This window comes from Suncus etruscus, chromosome 2 (assembly GCF_024139225.1).
Source record: "Suncus etruscus isolate mSunEtr1 chromosome 2, mSunEtr1.pri.cur, whole genome shotgun sequence".
Taxonomy (NCBI): domain Eukaryota; kingdom Metazoa; phylum Chordata; class Mammalia; order Eulipotyphla; family Soricidae; genus Suncus; species Suncus etruscus.
The window spans coordinates 106,071,902-106,090,659 of record NC_064849.1 but is presented as its reverse complement, the minus strand read 5'-3'; the positions used below and the strand labels follow the sequence as shown (position 1 = coordinate 106,090,659).

The 18,758-nt window shown below is 47.3% G+C and overlaps 2 pseudogenes; one reads left to right on the top strand and one right to left on the bottom strand.

Annotated features, from left to right (window-relative positions):
* The first annotated feature begins 3,125 nt into the window (after nt 1–3,125).
* LOC126002968 (uncharacterized) lies at nt 3,126–3,243 on the top strand (annotated as a pseudogene).
* Nucleotides 3,244–6,156: 2,913 nt separating this feature from the next.
* Nucleotides 6,157–6,274, bottom strand: LOC126002994 (uncharacterized; annotated as a pseudogene).
* Nucleotides 6,275–18,758: the final 12,484 nt, after the last annotated feature.

The following is an 18,758-nucleotide window of genomic DNA, read 5'->3' as shown; positions in this document are numbered from 1 at the left end:
GGAAAGAACTTCCTGGATGTCTGGCCACCTTTCGTCGCTGATACGGTCCCAGTGGGCGCTGGGCCCGGGCGGCCTGGCTCGGGTCCGCGGCTGCAGGTGGCTGAGCCCTTCGGGTGCCCGTTTCCCTGCGCGGGCTACAGATGCTCCTGGCTACAGATGAGACTTTCTGGGGTCGCGGGGCCCAGAGCACCTTCCAGGGGAGATTGCTGAGCAAGTCCCCGCCCTGATCAGCTCCGGGGCTCTCAACCTCCCCCAGCACCGGGTAGAAGGGGAGCGGCCAAGGCCCGTCGTCCTTGGCGGTGGCGCGAGGGTCGGGCTGGGGCTCTCGGTCGCCGCGTGCAGGCTCCCAGGCTTCCTTTTTGCCGCGGGCTCGGCCGCCACGTCTGCTCTGCGGGTCCTTGGCTCTGCCGCGGTCTCCGGGGCTGCTGGAGAGCTGGAGGCCGAGTGCAATCCGGCCTCCGCCGCCAACGTACCATTGAAAGCTACGGACCACCCATCGGCCGCGTCCTGGACCGACCTGGAAGGGTCCGAAGCTGCCCGCTTCTGGGATCCCGGGTCTCAGATCGACTCTGCCTCGTCCGTGTCCGACCGGGTGCTGCCTGGCTCCGACGTGGACTCTGCCTCGGCTTTCTTTGCCGTCGGATCCGGTGCGGTCAAAACTGCGCCCCATGGCTTCCTCTGACGCTCAGCTGCAAGCAGAAGCTCAAGCTGGCAGAGCTGCGAAAGCACAAGTGGACAGCGGGGCTGCAGTCCGCGCCTTTTATACAGGGCCGAAGTGGTCAGGGACACTGGAGAATTTGCTTCTTCCAACTGGAAACCCCCTGATGCGCATGTGCAAGTGAGTGGGCTCGGTGACAAGGGTTGTGTATGTAAACATTTTAATGGGATTATTATGTTACTGACCCTACCCTGATCCGTGGTTGTGCCCTACCCTAGGGTGTGACCTGGCATTCTGCTCCCACCCTGAGGTGGTAACTGATTCTGCTCCCACCATTGAGTGGTACCTGATTTGGGGGCATAAAATCAAGGGTCTGTGGAAGGCGGGAAGCTTTTTTTTTCCTGGGCCTATTCTTAGGCCTTTTGGCTTTGGCCTCTTCACGGAATAAAGAGCTGATTTTTTGTTTTGTTTTGTTTTGTTTTGTTTTTTTGGGGTCACACCTGGCAGTGCTCAGGGGTTACTCATGGCTCTAGGCTCAGAAATCGTTCCTGGCAGTCTCAGGGGATATATGGATGCCGGGATTCGACCACCAACCACTTTACCTCCATGCTATCTCTCCCGCCCCACAGAAAGTTTTCTTTCTTTCTTTCTTTCTTTCTTTTTGTTTGTTTGTTTTGTTTGTTGGGTCATATTCGGCAGAGCTCAGGGGTTACTCCTGGCTCTATGCTCAGATATCACTCCTGCAGGCTCAAGGGACCATATGGGATGCTGGGATTCGAACCATCGGCCTTCTGCATGAAAGGGAAATGCCTTACCTCCATGCTATATCTCCGGTCCCTAAAGAGCTGTTTTCTTCGGAAGCCTGACTGCTTGTTGGCTTTCTTCCCACCGCATTCACCTCATAACCGCTCACTGAACAGGGTAAAGATGTATGGTCTGAGCTGGAGGAGGAAGGCCTCATCCTCCATCCCTCCATCAGTCAACCTCTTCAGGGGTTGACTTGCAACAAGAACTTTCTTTTTCTTTTTCTTTTCTTTTCTTTTCTTTTTTTTTTCTTCTTGGAGACTCTAGAAATTGTCCTCAAGAAAGGTATTCTGGGCTGGCAAGGTGGCACTAGATGTAAGGTATCTGCCTTGCAAGCACTTGCCAAGGAAAGGTCGAGACCACGGTTTGATGCCCTGGTGTCCCATATGGTCCCCCCAAGGCAGGGGCAATTTCTGAGCGCTTAGCCAGGAGTAGCCCCTGAGCATCAAATGGTAGTGGCCCGAAAAAACAAAAACAAAAACAAAAAAAGGAAATTTATTCTGTGACGATCACCGGCAGCCTAGCCTTGAAAAATTCCCTCACTTCGCCATCTAAATGCCTGTAAAGCCACACTGCATTAGAAACTCCGATTTCTGCAGGAAGCGGCTTTGTCATACAAAGGATTCAAGGAAAGAAGATCTCCTGAATTCAGTGGAGCGGGTGCCTGCTGCAAATAGACGATGTGCAAACGCCCACTCTCAACTTTACAGATGACACACCTGAAACGCCATCTAATGTGAGACCTCTGCAATAAACTCCAATGGTACCCGTTGATGGGCAGTCTCAACTTCGAAAAGCGCTGTTCCCTGTTAATCCGTCGAAAAATAAATGTCTTCTGTCAATCCCTCGAAACAATGTCAATGTGCCCCACCGTGTAGAAATTATGCCCATGTCCACAAAAAACTTTTTATTTAAAAGGGAAAATGGGGGAGGGGAAAATAAAAAAGAAAATGGCCATTTTAATTTTTAATAGTTTTTTATTGTGACCAAAATGAATAACAAATCCTTCACAGTAATATTTAAGGTTCATAGTGGCAATGAATCAGGGACATTCTCACCATCAGGGTTGTCCTCCCTTCACCCCTTTCCCAGCATGTTTCCCATATCTCCCTTCTTTGCCCCCCACCCCAGAGATAGTGTGACTGTTCCCATCTATGTATAGTTTGTTGTAAATAGGTTATTGATTCTGTTGTTGTTTGGGTTTGGTGTTTAAGTCCGATCATTTTTTATTTCCACTCAATGTTCATATGTCTGTTTGGTCCTGGTACCATTCATTTCTATTTTCCCCCTCAATTCATGAGGTACAACAAGATGATTCAAGTTGTTTGGTTCTGTTTAATGAAGACAGAAAAAAAGACAGACAGAGAGAGAGAAAGAGAGAGAGAGAGAGAGAGAGAAAAGAAAGTCATAATAAAAATCAACGAACAACAATAAAAAATTAAAAAAAAAGGTAAAGGAAGGAGTGCTGGTGTGACAAGGATTTGTGCTTTCTTTTTATTTTTAATTTTTGCATAGGCATAATAATATTGAGGAAATAGAGGGAATTGTCTTGGCTTAAGACAGTGCTTCTCAATTATTTTCTATCATGCCCCCTTAGGAAGAAGAAAACATTTTTGAGCCCATGCGCGACTGTAAATAGTATATTTATTAAAAATAAATTTAAGTCTACTGCCATACCACCCTGAAAGCATCTGATCTCATCTGATATCGGAAGCTAAGAAAGATTGGCCTGGTTAGTACTTGGATGGGAGATCACCTGTGAATACCGGGTGCTGTAGGCTTAAAAAAGGAAAAAAAAACTTTAACCTGCAAAACAAAAACAAAAATAATTTTAAAAAATAATTTTAGCTGATTTTTAATCAGAGGTGATGTCTGGATTAATGTCTACAAGGAACACGTTTTGCAATCATAGCTTTTGGAAGCGGGGTTTGAAGCAAGACACAGCAACTCTCAGCTCCAAAGACATATAGAGACATAAACAGGGGGCTTAACTTGTTATGGTAGTGATTGCCAAGGTCAAACACTCCCCTTTAAGGGGCCTCGAGCCTCCCCCCCCCCGGGGGAGTGCGCCCCACTATTTGAGAAGCACTGGCCTGAGAGATTCAGGGTTTCTCCATCCTTGAAACATATAGTCACGGGAACAACCACGGAACAACCATGAGACTTCATGCTCATTATCACATTCCCAAGGTCTTTTTATGTTGCCAGGAAACTTTCCGTTCAGTTGCTCCTCGAGAAACGTTTACACGAGGCTGACCCTGGCTCAATTCCTGGCATCCCATGTGGTCCCCTGAGCACTGAGCACCATCAGGAGTGATTATGAGCAGACCAGCTGTGCACAAAATGTGGAAGTTCTCATTCTCAATTACACAAGATGCGTCTGAAATTGTGGGCTGTGCGGCATCCGCATGAAGCTTTGTGTCTGCTCCATTGACAGGCTGCCTCGTCTATTAAGTACAAGGTCAGCCAGCCTAAAAGTTTCAATGTGCAGCGCTATCTTAGAAACTCTGTCGACAGTGCCCTCCGCGCCTTTAATGGGCAACTTCGCCTTCGGAAAACTTGATGTCGGTCTAGCTAACCTGTGTAGAAGTGCTGCACTTCCATAGATGCTCCATCTAGTAGGTGCTATCTGTAAGAAATTTTCGTGGTGTTGGTCCTTCAGAGGATTCAATGGATGAAGAACCCATGGGAGCTGAAAAGAAGTGTCTTCTGTAAAGCAGATTCGGCTTCTGTAATTTGAGAGTTTGAGTTTCTACGTCTTACCTATTGGCAGCAACAGGTGTTAACGCCCGCACCTAGCGTTCTTCATCCATCGAATCATCTGAGGGATGAGCACGATGCAGTTTCTTGCAGACGCCAGATTCTAGACTTCATTTCTACACAGCATGGCACTTGGACAAAATTTCGGCGGCCTGATGAAAGATATTTTTTAAAGCGAGATTAGCGGCGAAGGAAGAGCACAGGGCAGCACTTCCCTTTCCATTGGGGGAGCAGGTCAAGGTCAAGGCGTGGTTTGTGGGAGTTTCGGGGGCGGCGATCAGGCGCCAGAGGAAGCGGCAGCTGAGAGGGCGGCCGCGGTAGATGCGCAGGTGAAGCGGCAGGAGTTGGTCCACACTGCAGTATCGCGTGAGACTCGGCCACGAGCTCGCAAGAGGCCCCGGAGAAGGAAGCGAAGTCGCGGCCAGACAAGGCGGCGGTGGCGGCGGAGCCGGCGGCGGAAGGGGAGCTTGGGAGCCTGCACCCCCTTTCTGAGAGTCCCTGCCGGGCTCCCGGACACCTCCCACTAAGCGGGTCACGGGCCTTTTCCCTTCTGGAAACACAAGCCCGCGGGAGCCGCGCCCCGTCCCGCCCCCTCAGTCTTCAGTCCACCGCCGCCTCCAACCCCGAGCACTCCCTGTACCCGCGGCCTTAGTTCACGATTGGCGCCCGGATAACACCCAGGCCACCTCCACGGTGCTTCTTCCAGATCGCCCGGCGCCCACCTCTCTGCACCGAGGTGCCACCTCCGGGTTTCCTGGAGCCCTTTAGAGCGGATTCAACCGCAGCGTTGACTGTGTCTGTGATCTGCCCTTTTGAGGATACCGAGAGTAGGAGGGACAGCAATATGGACACTGTCCAGGCGAAGCTTCCCCAGGCGCAAACTCCTCCCATGTGCAATAAAGATGTGCTTAGAATCCCATAAGACTTGGTGTTGAATCTCTTTCTTTCTTTTTTTTTTTTTTTTGGTTTTTTGGGCCACACCCTGTGACGCTCAGGGATTACTCCTGGCTATGTGCTCAGAAGTTGCTCCTGGCTTCTTGGGACGCCGGGGGATCGAACCGCAGTCCGTCCCTAGGCTAGCGCAGGCAAGGAAGGCACCTTACCTCCAGCGCCACCGGCCTGCCCCACTCTCTTTCTTTCTGATCCATAGATTTTTTTTAACTATCCACTGGGCTTATTTTCGGGGCTACTGTACCTTCCTAGCCCCCCCCCCTCTCTCTCTCTCTCGTTTTTTGGGCCACACCCGGCGGTACTCAGGGGTTACTCCTGTCTCTCTGCTCAGAAATAGCTCTAATCTGCTTTCTTTTTTACTTACTTTAAACAGTAAAAAGTTACTTACAGTAAAGTTACTTGACTATTTTCAACAGTCAAGGAACTGTTGACCAGTGTCAACTGGTCCAACCTTTTGACCTTTCCTTAAAAACCTAGAAATTGAGTTTTCATTTGTTCCAGTAATATATTTCTAAAAATATAGCCTGGGGAATCCCAAAGACAATTAAGGAAAGTCTTTTATGTTCATACCAAAAGGTATGCATTGCAAAAGGTGTTCCTTGTAGACATTAATTCAGACATCACCTCTGATTAAAATTCAGCTAAAATTATTATTTTAATTTTTATTATATTTTTATTATATTATTATTTTTATATTATTATATTATAATAATATAAATACATATATATAATAAATATAATATAGTATATTATATATTATTATATTATATATAATATAATAATACTATAATATAATATATAATAATATAAATAAATAAATATAATGTATTGTTTTATATATTATATAATAATATTATAATATAGTATAATATAATATATAATACATGATAATATATATTATATAATATATTAGAATATTATAATGTATTATTAAATTTATTTTTGTTTTTGTTTTGCAGGTTAAAGTTTTTTTTCGTTTTTTAAGCCTACAGCACCGGGTATTCACAGGTGATCTCCCATCCAAGTACTAACCAGGCCAACCCTTCTTAGCTTCCGATAGCAGACAAGATCAGATGCTTTCAGGGTGGTATGGCAGTAGACTTAAATTTATTTTTAATAAATATACTATTTACAGTCGTGCAGGGGGGGCGCAAAGATGTTTTCTTCTTCCTAAGGTAGCATGATAGAAAATAATTGAGAAGCACTGTCTTAGGCCAAGACAATTCTCTCTATTTCCTCAATATTACTATGCCTATGCAAAAAATAAAAATAAAAAAGAAAGCACAAATTCTTGTCACACCAGCACTCCTTCCTTTACCTTTTTTTTAAAATTTTTTTTGTTTTTTCGTTGATTTTTCTTATGACATTCTTCTCTCTCTCTCTTTCTCTCTCTCTCTCTCTCTCTCTCTCTCTCTCTCTCTCCTTCTCTCTCCCTATGTCTGTCTTTTTTTCTGTCTTCATTCAACAGAACCAAACAACTTGAATCATCTTGTTCTACCTCATGAATTGAGGGGGAAAATAGAAATGAATGGTACCAGGACCAAACAGACATATGAACATTGAGTGGAAATAAAAAATGATCGGACTTAAACACCAAACCCAAAGTCAACAACAACAGAATCGATAACCGATTTACAACAAACTATACATAGATGGGAACAGTCACACTAGCTCTGGGTGGGGGGGGGCAAAGAAGGGCGATATGGGAAACATGCTGGGAAAGGGTAAAGGGAGGACAACCCTGATGGTTATAATGGCTCTGATTCATTGGCACTATGTACCTTAAATATTACTGTGAAGGATTTGTTATTCACTTTGGTCACAATAAAAACTATTAAAAATTAAAAATGGCCATTTTTCTTTTTTATTTTCCCCTCCCCCATTTTCCCTTCTAAATAAAAAGTTTCTTGTGGACATGGCACTGTGGGCATAATTTCTACAGGGTGGGGCACTTTGACATTGTTTCGACAGATTGACAGAAGACATTTATTTTTCGACGGATTAACAGGGAACAGCGCTTTTCGAAGTTGAGACTGCCCATCAACGGGTGCCAATGAAGTTTATTGCAGATGTCTCACATTAGATGGAGTTTCAGGTGTGTCATCTATAAAGTTGAGAGTGGGCGTTAGCACATCGACTCTTTGCAGCAGGCACCCGCTCCACTTAATTCAGGAGATCTTCTTTCCTTGAATCCTTTGTATGACAAAGCCGCTTCCTGCAGAAATCGGAGTTTCTAATGCAGTGTGGCTTTACATGCAGTTAGATGGCAAAGTGAGGGGATTTTTTCAAGGCTAGGCTGCTGGTGATCACCACAGAAAAAGTTTCCTTTTTTTGTTTTTGCTTTTGTTTTTTCGGGCCACCCAAGTATGATGCTCTGGGTTAATCCTGGCTAAGCGCTAAGAAATTGCGCCTGGCTTGGGGGGACCATATGGGAAGCCATGGCAACAAACGCAGTGTTGACCTTTCCTTGGCTAGCGCTTGCAAGGTAGACACCTTACCTCTATCGCCACCTCACCGGCCCAGAATAAGTTTCTTGAGGACAATTTCTAGAGCAGTAGTGTCTCCAAGAAGAAGAGAAAAAAAGAAAGAAAAAGAGAGTCCTCGTTGCAAGTCAGCCCCTGAAGAGGTGACTGATGGAGGGATGGAGGATGAGGCTTTTCTCCTCCAGCTCAGAGCATCCATCTTTACCCTGTTCAGTCAGCGGTTTTGAGGTGAATGTGGTGGGAGGAAAGCCAACAGGCAGTGAGGCTTCCAAAGAAAACAACTCTTTAGGGACCTGAGATATAGCATGGAGGTAAGGCATTTTCCTTTCATGCAGAAGGACATCGTTTAAAATCCCAGCATCCTATATGGCCCCTTGAGCCTGCCAGGAGTAATATCTGAGCATAGAGCCAGGAGTAACCCCTGAGCGCTGCCGAATATGACCCAAAAAACAAAACAAACAAACAAAAAGAAAGAAAGAAAGAAAACATTCTGTGGGGCTGGAGAGATAGCATGGACGTAAAGAGGTTGGTGGTTAGAATCCCGGCATCCCGTATATCCCCCGAGCCTGCCAGGAAAGATTTCTGAGCCTAGAGCCAGGAGTAATCCCTGAGCACTGCCGGGTGTGACCCAAGAACCAAAAAACACAACAACAACAACAAAAAACACCACACAAGAAAACTAAAAAACAGCTCTTTATTCCGTGAAGAGGCCGAAGCCAAAAGGCCTAAGAATAGGTCCAGGAAAAAAAGCTTCCTGCCTTCAACAGCTCCTTGATTTTATGCCCCCAAATCAGGTACCACTCAATGGTGGGAGCAGAATCAGTTCCCACCTTAGGGTGGGAAAAGAATGCCAGGTCACACCCTAGGGTAGGGCACAACCACGGATCAGGGTAGGGTCAGTAACATAATAATCCCATTAAAATGTTTACATACACAACACTTGTCATGGAGCCCACCCACTTGCACATGCGCATCAGGGGGTTTCCAGTCTGAAGAAGCAAATTCTCCAGTGTCCCTGACCACTTCGGCCTTGTATAAAAGGCGCGGACTGCAGCCCCGCTGTCCACTTGTGCTTTCGCAGCTCTGCCAGCTTGAGCTTCTGCTTGCAGCTGAGCGTCAGAGGAAGCCATGGGGCGCAGTTTTGACCGCACCGGATCCGACGGCGAAGAAAGCCGAGGCAGAGTCCACGTCGAAGCCAGGCAGCTCCCGGTCGGACACGGGCGAAGCAGAGTCGATCTGAGACCGCGGATCCCAGAAGCGGACAGCTTCGGACCCTTCCAGGTCGGTCCAGGACGCGGCCGATGGGTGGTCCGTATCTTTCAATGGTACGTCGGAGGCGGAGGCCGGATTGCACTCGGCCTCCAGCTCTCCAGCAGCGCCGGAGACCGCGGCAGAGCCAAGGACCGGCAGAGCAGACGTGGCGGCCGAGCCCGCGGCAAAAAGGAAGTCTGGGAGCCTGCACGCGGCGACCCAGAGCCCCAGCCCGACCCTCGCGCCACCGCCAAGGACGACGGGCCTTGGCCGCTCCCCTTCTACCCGGTGCTGGGGGAGGTTCCGAGCCCCGGAGCGGATGACGGCGGGGACTTGCTCAGCAATCCCCCCCTGGAAGATGCTCTGGGCCCCGCGACGGCAGAAAGTCTCATATCTAGTCAGGAGCATCTCTAGCCCGCGCCTGGAAAAGGGCACCCCAAGGGCTCAGCCACCCACAGCCGCGGCCCCGAGCCAGGCCGCCCGGGCCCAGCGCCGAAGGCGATGGTATCAGCGACAAAAGTCGGCCGGACATCCAGGAACTTTTTTCCAAGGACCAAGGAAGCCAAGCACTGTCAAGCAAGGGGTCTAGAGCCCTAGATGCCAGAAGGCCTCAACCAAGAGCAGGTTGGGCTTAACCATAGACAATTTCCTGCTCTGTCCCATGGCTCTGGTGAGCCTCCCAAGCTGGAAGGTGAGGACAGCACGGTGGTTCTTGTGAGCATGGAAAAGCTGCAGCAAGGAAATTCTTCCAGGACACCTGTATGGAGAAGGCTTGGACGCCAACTGGCCCTGAGCCCCAGATGCCAGTGGACCTGAGCCTGGGCCATGGACAACTTAACTTCCCTGCTCTGTGCCACTACTCTTGTCAGAGTCAGAGGATGGTGACCCGGGCTCTCTGTGCTACTCAAACTGGCCGAGGATATTCAATGTGCACATGAAGCCTGACACTTTGAGCACAGACGGACTTGTCTGAGCCCTCTCTGGATTTGCAGTGAACTCTGGAAGAGACCAAGCCTAGACAGAAGTCTAGAAGTCCTGACACAGAACCCAGAGGGTCCTGAATATTCAGGAGAGCACAGGGGTGCTGGACAGACTCCAGAATCCTGGAGAGTTCTAGGGCAGAACATCAGGATACTGGGAGAAAAAAGGAGGCCCCTGCAGCAGCCCCACCCACCTCTGTGTCTTGTTGACTATCTGTAGCTTAATAGGCTGGTCCCTGACAAATTCTCTGAAGTGTGGGGATTCTTGGAGCTACCAATGGAATAAAGTGTTTTTTCCTAGTTTCTGCTTGTGCTCATCTTTCCTGAGTTGGGTGTGGTTTGAAGTTTGTCTGTGCTGGGCAGGAAGAAGCATTGGGCATATACACGTGGGCCAGGATTTATGAATGACCTAGTCCAGAGGGAATCACAGCAGAGACACATGTTTCCTGACTACCCCTATGGTTTCAAGTTGTAGTCAAACCTCCCTGGAAGCTTGAATTGTGTGTCCTGTGACCCTGCCAGAGCTGCACTTAATGTAGAAGTATTACTGAGAACTTGCCTGCAGGTACTAGAAATATCCTGGGGCCAGACCTTTTACTTCTTCCTGCAAAAAAGTTTGTATAAATCAATGGGCAGGTATTTCTGTGGGAGGGGACATGTCTCAACCATCAAGCACTCAAGCTTCATCTTCTGAGAGGCTCGAGTGATTCAAGCAGTGTCATGAGCTAACTAAGTTGGGAGGAAAGCTCAGTATTGCCTTTTGGGGCCTCATGAAATAAAAAGGTGTTTTTCAGTAAAGGAAACTGGGAAAGGAGGAAGCAGTGTTACCTTTCTTTCTTACAATATTCTTGTTCACTCAGTCACCCAGAGCCCAGAACCTGTGGCTGCTTCTGGTGTTTCAGATTTGTGGTTGCCTCTGTACTGGGCTTTTTGCTTTTCAGTGTGCTGGAGATTAGGGGGCAAGAAAGATCGTTGCTGTTAAGTGTGTGATGTCTGCATGGCAGTTGTTTTGGTTTGTGAAGAAAAGTGACAATGACATGAGGTTAGAAAGAGATGGAAATAGAATCCTCCTAAGACAGAAATTAAACCCAAAAGAAAGATACTGAGATGGTGATAAAAGAAAAGCTTGGGCAGTAGACAAGGCTGAGGCTTAGATATTTGGTGGTGACAACCTCTAGTGACAAAGAATGGAATCGACTATGCAGAAGAAAGTTAGCACCTAAGCTAGTTCTTAAACAAACAAACAAACAAACAAAAAAAAACACACGGTCTAGAAGCCTGAATTCCTGGAATGAGACCCTGGTAGAGAGCTTGCCTGGCATATGAGGCCTTATCTTCCTGGAACCCTCTGCCCAAGCATCTAGCCAGGAAACTGTTGTGTATGTAAACATTTTTATGGGATTATTATGTTACTGATCCTACCCTGATCGGTGATTGTGCCCTACCTTAGGGTGTGACCTGGCATTCTACTCCCACCATAATGTGTTATTTTATTCTGCTCCCACCCTAAGATGGTACCTTATTTTGATATATAAAAGCAAGGGTCTGTGGAAGGCTGCGGCTTTCTAATGGGCCTGATTATGGTTTTTTTTGGCTTCAGCCTTATCCATGGAATAAAGCTGATATCTTCAGAAACTTGACTGCTGCATTCACCTCAGAAGCCAGCGCCTCTAAACAGCTTCTTCCTGGAGTCTGGGAACCTTTCACGGGGAAAGAGTGGAAACATGAAATGGACAGAAAAATGGAACAATATTGTAGAAATAAATTACTACAAAAGATGTATGTTGACTTGTGTCTGGAAAGACAAATACAAATTTATTTTTTGAGCTTGGTGACTTTTAAGGGGTGAGCTCTGTAATGTGGGTGTAATTTTGGAGGATCAAAGAAAGTGGGAGATAGTCAGGGAAAAATAATGGAAGGCCATAGCTAAAATCTGCATATTAAAGAACCATTACTGAGGGTCAAAAGAAGTTCCATTGTGGGTTAGCTTTTGTTTTTGGTAAGCAGGAAAACCAGGTAATTTTCAGGGAAGTGGGAAGAGAGAGAAATGTTTTAGAGTTTTGGGGAAAACTGAAAATTGCTTTCATCATGAGCTAAGTTTTGGAAAAGACATGATCTTGGCGCCAAGGTAGCAGAGATCACAGAGAACTGGTCAGTGGGAAACTTTTGGCGGGATTTGATACTGTCGTCCTTTGTTAGAAAGAAATACTGAGGCCTGATTTCTAATAATGGTCAAAAATAAAGAGAGAGATAGTCACAGCCACGTTAAAATTATAGCCAAACAATCCACGCAAAGGGTCAACTGATTTGACTACTCTAAGCGGGCCTTTTTGGCAAATAATTCTTTTTCAGGAGTGCGGTACACCTAATAAGGCTAAGAAGCACTTCTGGTGTGTGCCCTTCCTGAGTGGGGTGTAACACTGATCCTACCCTGATCGGTGATTGTGCCCTACCCTAGGGTGTGACCTGGCATTCTACTCCCACCATAGTGTGGTATGTGATTCTGCTCCCACCCTAGGGTGGTACCTGATTCTGATGTATAAAAGCAAGGGTCTGTGGAAGGCTGGGGCTTTTTTACTGGGGCTGATTCTGGGGCTTTTGGCTTTAGCCTTATCCACAGAATAAAGCTGATATCTTCAGAAACTTGACTGCATGTTACCTTTTTTACCTGCCGCATTCAACTCAGAACCTCCAGCTGAATAGGTGGCAGATGCGTGCTCTGAGCTGGAGGAGAAACACCTCATCCTCCATCCCTCCATCAGTCAGCCCCATAAAGGACTGACTTGCAACAGAAGCCATGTACAACAGAACACAGCTGGGTATGACACCACCCAAAAAGTGAAAGTTAAAATAAAACCAAGTTCACTAACTAATACACCCCCTCAAAAAAATTAAAAGATAGTAAAGAAAACTATAAATTTCTGTGAAAAAAATTCCATTTTAAGACTCAGCAACTCAGTGTTGGCCTTGTAGACACCAATTCTGCAGAATAACTTTGCAAATTGCAGCAGACTCTCATCTGACTGAGGTATGAATTGCCCCTTTTCAGAGAATTGAGTAGAAGCTGGTTGTGCTTTATTCACACTCCACCCCTCAGCCTTCTTACAATTTTCCATCTCAAGGAAGCCCCCTGCCCCACTTGGAGTTGTGAAGATAAAACTTCTAGATTGAAGCTCAAAGTTTTTGAGTTTATTCTCTAAATCAGAGAGCAAGTCCTTCTTTACAGGTCAGGATTGCTGGCCTGAAAAATTTCATCTCTGCCTTGTGCACAAGGAACTATTTCACTTTCTCTTAGCTGTCTTTTGAGCCAAAGCCCAACTAGCTCCCATTAGAAACCCCATCTATGTTGCCCCATTTGTTGGGTCCCGTTTCACATTTGTTGATTGTTTGAGTATCTGTAAAGAGCTCCCAGATGAGAAATTGTGATTCTCATTCTTGTTCCCTTTCGGGGGGAGAACTTGGTAATATTTATCCGCAGCAAATAATCCACAGAGAGAGGAGGGCTAAGGGTTAAAAGTTTGGGTGAGGAGTGTCCTTTGTCAGCCTGCTGCTAGCTCCAAAAAACCTAGAGCCAGCCAGCCAACTCTGGAAACACCCCTAAAGCCTGGCACCCAAGCTATTTATTCTGGTCTCAACAGCGCCCCCACGTGGAAGGCCAAGGTGGGACAACAGGCAAAGAATAATCATATGGAAATATATATTTTTTCTTCTTTTTTTGGTTTTTGGGCCCCACCCGGCGGTACTTAGGGGTTACTCCTGGCTGTCTGCTCAGAAATAGCTCCTGGCAGGCACGGGGGACCTTATGGGACACCGGGATTCGAACCAACCACCTTTGGTCCTGGATTGGCTGCTTGCAAGGAAAACACCGCTGTGCTATCTCTCCGGGCCCTTCCTTTACCTTTTTTAAAATTTTGTATTGTTGTTTGTTGATTTTTGTTATGACTTTCTTCTCTCTCTCTCTCTCTCTCTTGTCTGTCTGTCTGTCTGTCATTTTTCTGTCTTTATTCAACAGAACCACACAACTTGAATCATCTTGTTCTACCTCATGAATTGAGGGGGAAAATAAAAATGAATGGTACCAGGACCAAACAGACATATGAACATTGAGTGGAAATAAAAAATGATCAGACTTAAACACCAAACCCAAAGTCAACAACAACAGAATCGATAACCTATTTACAACAAGCTATACATAGAAGGGAAGAGTCACACTAGCTCTCCAGGGCAAAGAAGGGAGATATGGGAAACATGCTGGGAAAGGGGTGAAGGGAGGACAACCCTGATGGTGAGAATGGCCCTGATTCATTGGCACTATGTACCTAAATTTTACTGTGAAGGATTTGTTATTCAATTTGGTCACAATAAAGACTATTAAAAATTAAAATGGCCATTTTCCCTTTTATTTTCCCCTCCCCCATTTTCCCTTTTAAATAATGTTTCTTGTGGACATGGCACTGTGGGCATAATTTCTACACGGTGGGGCACTTTGACATTGTTTCGATGGATTGACAGAAGACATTTATTTTTCGACGGATTAACAAGGAACAGAGCTTTCGAAGTTGAGACTGCCCGTCAACGGGTGCCAATGAAGTTTAGTTGCAGATGTCTCATATTAGATGGAGTTTCAGGTATGTCATCTGTTATGCAGCAGGCACCCGCTCCACTGAATTCAGGAGATCTTCATTCATATGACAAAGCCGTTTCATGCAGAAATCGGAGTTTCTAATGCAGTGTGGCTTTCCCTGCAGTTAGAAGACGATGTGAGGGAAATTTTTTCAAGGCTAGGCTGCCTGTGATTGTCACAGAATAAGTTTCCTTTTATGTTTTTGCTTTTGTTTTTTTCAGGCCACTCCCGTTTGATGCTCAGGGGTTACTCCGGCTAAGCGCTCAGAAATTGCCCCTGGCTTGGGGGGGACCATATTGGACACCGGGATTTCAAACCGTGGTCACGACCTTTCCTTGGCTAGCGCTTGCAAGGCAGACACCTTACCTCTAGCACCACCTCGCCGGCCCAGAATAAGTTTCTTGAGGACAATTTCTAGAGCAGAAGTCTCTCTAAGAAGATAAGAAAAAACGAAAGAAAAAGAAAGTCCTTGTTGCAAAGTCAGGCCCCTAAAGAGGTTGACTAATGGAGGATGGAGGATGAGGCCTTTCTCCTCCAGCTCAGACCACATATCTTTACCCTGTTCAGTCAGCGGTTCTGAGGTGATTGTGGCTGGAAGAAAGCCAACAGGCAGTCAGGATTCCGAAGAAAACAGCTCTTTAGGGACCAGAGATATAGCATGAGGTAAGGCTTTTTGCCTTCAAGCAGAAGGACGATGGTTCAAATCCCAGCATCCCATATGGTCCCCTTGAGCCTGCCAGGAGTGATATCTGAGCATAGAGCCAGGAGTAACCCCTGAGTACTGCCGGATATGACCCAAAGAACAAAACAAACAAAAAAAACAAAGAAACTTTCTGTGGGGCCAGAGAGATAGCTATGGAGGTAAAGCAGGTTGCCTTACATGCAGAAAGTTGTGGTTCGAATCCCGGCATCCCATATATCCCCCGAGCCTGCCAGGAACGATTTCTGAGCTTAGAGCCAGGAGTAATCCCTGAGCACTGCCAGATGTAACCAACGAACCAAAAAAACAAACAAAAACAAAACACAACAAAACAAAACAATAAAACAGCTCTTTATTCCGTGAAGAGGCCAAAAGCCAAAAGGCCTAAGAATAGCCCAGGAAAAAAAAGCTTCCCGCCTTCCACAGACCATTCATTTTATGCCCCCAAATCAGGTACCACTCAATCGTGGGAGCAGAATCAGTTACCAACGTTAGGGTGGGAGCAGAATGCCAGGTCACACCCTAGGGTAGGGCACAACCACGAATCAGGGTAGGGTCAGTAACATAATAATCCCATTAAAATGTTTACATACACAACACTTGTCACCGAGCCCACCCACTTGCACATGCGCCATCAGGGGATTTCCAGTTGGAAGAAGCAAATTCTCCAGTGTCCCTGACCACTTAGGGCTTGTATAAAAGGCGCGGACTGCAGCCCCCGCTGTCCACTTGTGCTTTCGCAGCTCGTGCCAGATTGAGCTTCTGCTTGCAGCTGAGCGTCAAGAGGAAGCCATGGGGCGCAGTTTGAGCGCACCGGGCTCCGACGGCGAAGAAAGCCGAGGCAGAGTCCACGTCGAAGCAGGCAGCTCCCGGTCGGACACGGGGCGAAGCAGAGTCGATCTGAGACCAGGGTTCTCAGAAGTGGACAGCTTAGGACCCTTCCAGGTCGGTCCAGGACACGGCCGATGGGTGGTCCGTATCTTTCAATGGTACGTTGGCAGTGGAGGCCGGATTGCACTGGGCCTCCAGCTCGCAAGCAGCGCCGGAGACCGCGGCAGAGCCAAGGACCGGCAGAGCAGACGTGGCGGCCGAGCCCGCGGCAAAAAGGAAGCCTGGGAGCCTGCACGCGGCGACCGAGAGCCCCAGCCCGACCCTCGCGCCACCGCCAACGACGACGGGCCTTGGCCGCTCCCCTTCTACCCGGTGCTGGGGGAGGTTCCGAGCCCCGGAGCGGATCAAGGCGGGGACTTGCTCAGCAATCCCCTCTGGAAGATGCTCTGGGCCCCGCGACGCCAGAAAAGTCTCATCTGTAGCCAGGAGCATCTGTAGCCCGCGCCAGGAAACGGGCACCCCCATGGCTCAGCCACCTGCAACCTGCAGCCCGAGCCAGGCCGCCCGGGGCCCAGCGCCGATGGCAATGGTATCAGCGACGACAGGCGGCCGGACATCCAGGAAGTTTCTTTCCAAGGACCAAGGAAGCCAAGCACTGTCAAGCAGGGGTCTAGAGCCCTAGATGCCAGTAGGCCTCAACCAAGAGCAAGTTTGGTCTTAATCATAGACAATTTCCCTGCTCTGTGCCACGTTCCGGTGAGCCTCCCAAGCTGGAAGGTGAGTACAACAAGGTGGTTCTTGTGAGCATGGAAAAGCCTGCAGCAAGGAAATTCTTCCAGGACACCTGTATGGATGAAGGCTTGGAAGACAACGGGCCCTGAGCCCCAGATGCCAGTGGACCTGAGCCTGGGCCATGGACAACTTACTTCCCTGCTCTGTGCCACTACTCTTGTCAGAGTCAGAGGATGGTGACCCGGGCTCTCTGTGCTACTCAAACTGGCCTAGGAGATTCAATGTGCACATGAGGCCTGACACTTTGAGCACAGAAGGACCTGTCTGAGCCCTCTCTAGAGTTGCAGTGAACTCTGGAAGAGACCAAGCCTAGACAGAAGTCTAGAAGTCCTGACACAGAACCCAGAGGGTCCTGAATATGCAGGAGAGGACAGGGGGGGCTGGACAGACTCCAGAAATCCTGGAGAATCCTAGGCCAGAAGGTCAGAATACTGGGGAGAAAGAAGGAGGCCCCTGCAGCAGCCCCACCCTCCTCTGTGTTTGGTTGACTGTCTGTAGCTCAAGAGGCTGGTCCCTGACAAAGTGCTCTGAAGTGTGGGGATTCTTGGAGCTGACAATGGAATAATGTGTTTTTTCCTAGTTTCTGCTTGTGCTCATCTTTCCTAGTTGGGTGTGGTTTGAAGTTTGTTTGTCTGGGTTGGGCAGGAAGGAGGGTTGGCCCATCTACATGTGGGCCAGGATTTATGAATGACCTAGTCCAGAGGGAATCACAGCAGAGACATATGTTTGCTGGCTATCCCCTCTTGTTTCAAGCTGTAGTCAAACCTCCCTGGAAACTTGAATTGTGTGTCCTGTGACCCTGGCAGAGCAGCCCTTAATGTAGAAGTTGTACTGAGAATTTGCCTGCAGGTACTAGAAATATCCTGGGGCCAGAGCCAGGAGTAAATCTGAGCACCACCAGGGATGGCCCCCACACCAAAAATAAACAAAATAAAAATAATTATTGTGTAACTTTGTCTAAATTAGAAGTACTTTTTTTATTTTTATTCTTTTGGTTTTTTTTGGGGGGGGGCCACACCCGGCGGTGCTCAGGTGTTACTCCTGGCTGTCTGCTCAGAAATAGCTCCTGGCAGGCACGGGGGACCGTATGGGACACGGGATTTGATCCAACCACTTTTGGTCCTGGATTGGCTGCTTGCAAGGCAACTGCCGCTGTGCTATCCCTCCGGGCGCGGGAATATTTTCATATACAACACATCTATCTAGTCTGCCACTTTGTCCAGACCTTTGTCCAGACCTCCTCTGTTCCCTACTCTTTGCCCACTTGTTAGTCCTCATTCTTCAGATGATCCAATGAGGAAGATCAACTGGGCACTAAGAGTGCATGGCAACTAGAAACTCTTTTGTAAATTCCAGATTGGATTTTCCAACGTTGGGGCACCTGCTGGAAGGCTTGTCATCAGAATCCTTTGGTCATCAGAAGAACAAAATTATCTTCTGTAAGGCTGAAACACATCAAAAAGAACAAGAACAGCCAGTGCTGGTATGTGTGTGTGGAAAAAGAGACTCTCATTCACTGATGAATGAGTCAGTAAGTCTGACTTACAGTTTACTTACTTTAAACAGTAAAAAGTTTACTTATAGTAAGCTTACTTGACTATTTCCCAACAGTCAAGGGACTGTTGACCAGTGTCAACTGGTCCAACCTTTTGAGCTTTCCTTAAAAAGCTAGAAATTGAGTTTTCATTTGCTCCACTAATATAGTTCTAAGAATATAGCCTATGGACTCCAAAAGACAATTCAGGAAAGTCTTTTTTGTTCATTACAGCACTATTCATGATAGCCTGAATCTGGAAACAATCCATGTCCTAGAGAATAGATGAGTGGATAAAGAAACATCTATCTGTACAATGAATATGCATGCACGAATAGATATGGAAAGTATTATGCCTAGCAAAATGAATCAAAGGGACAGACATTGGCA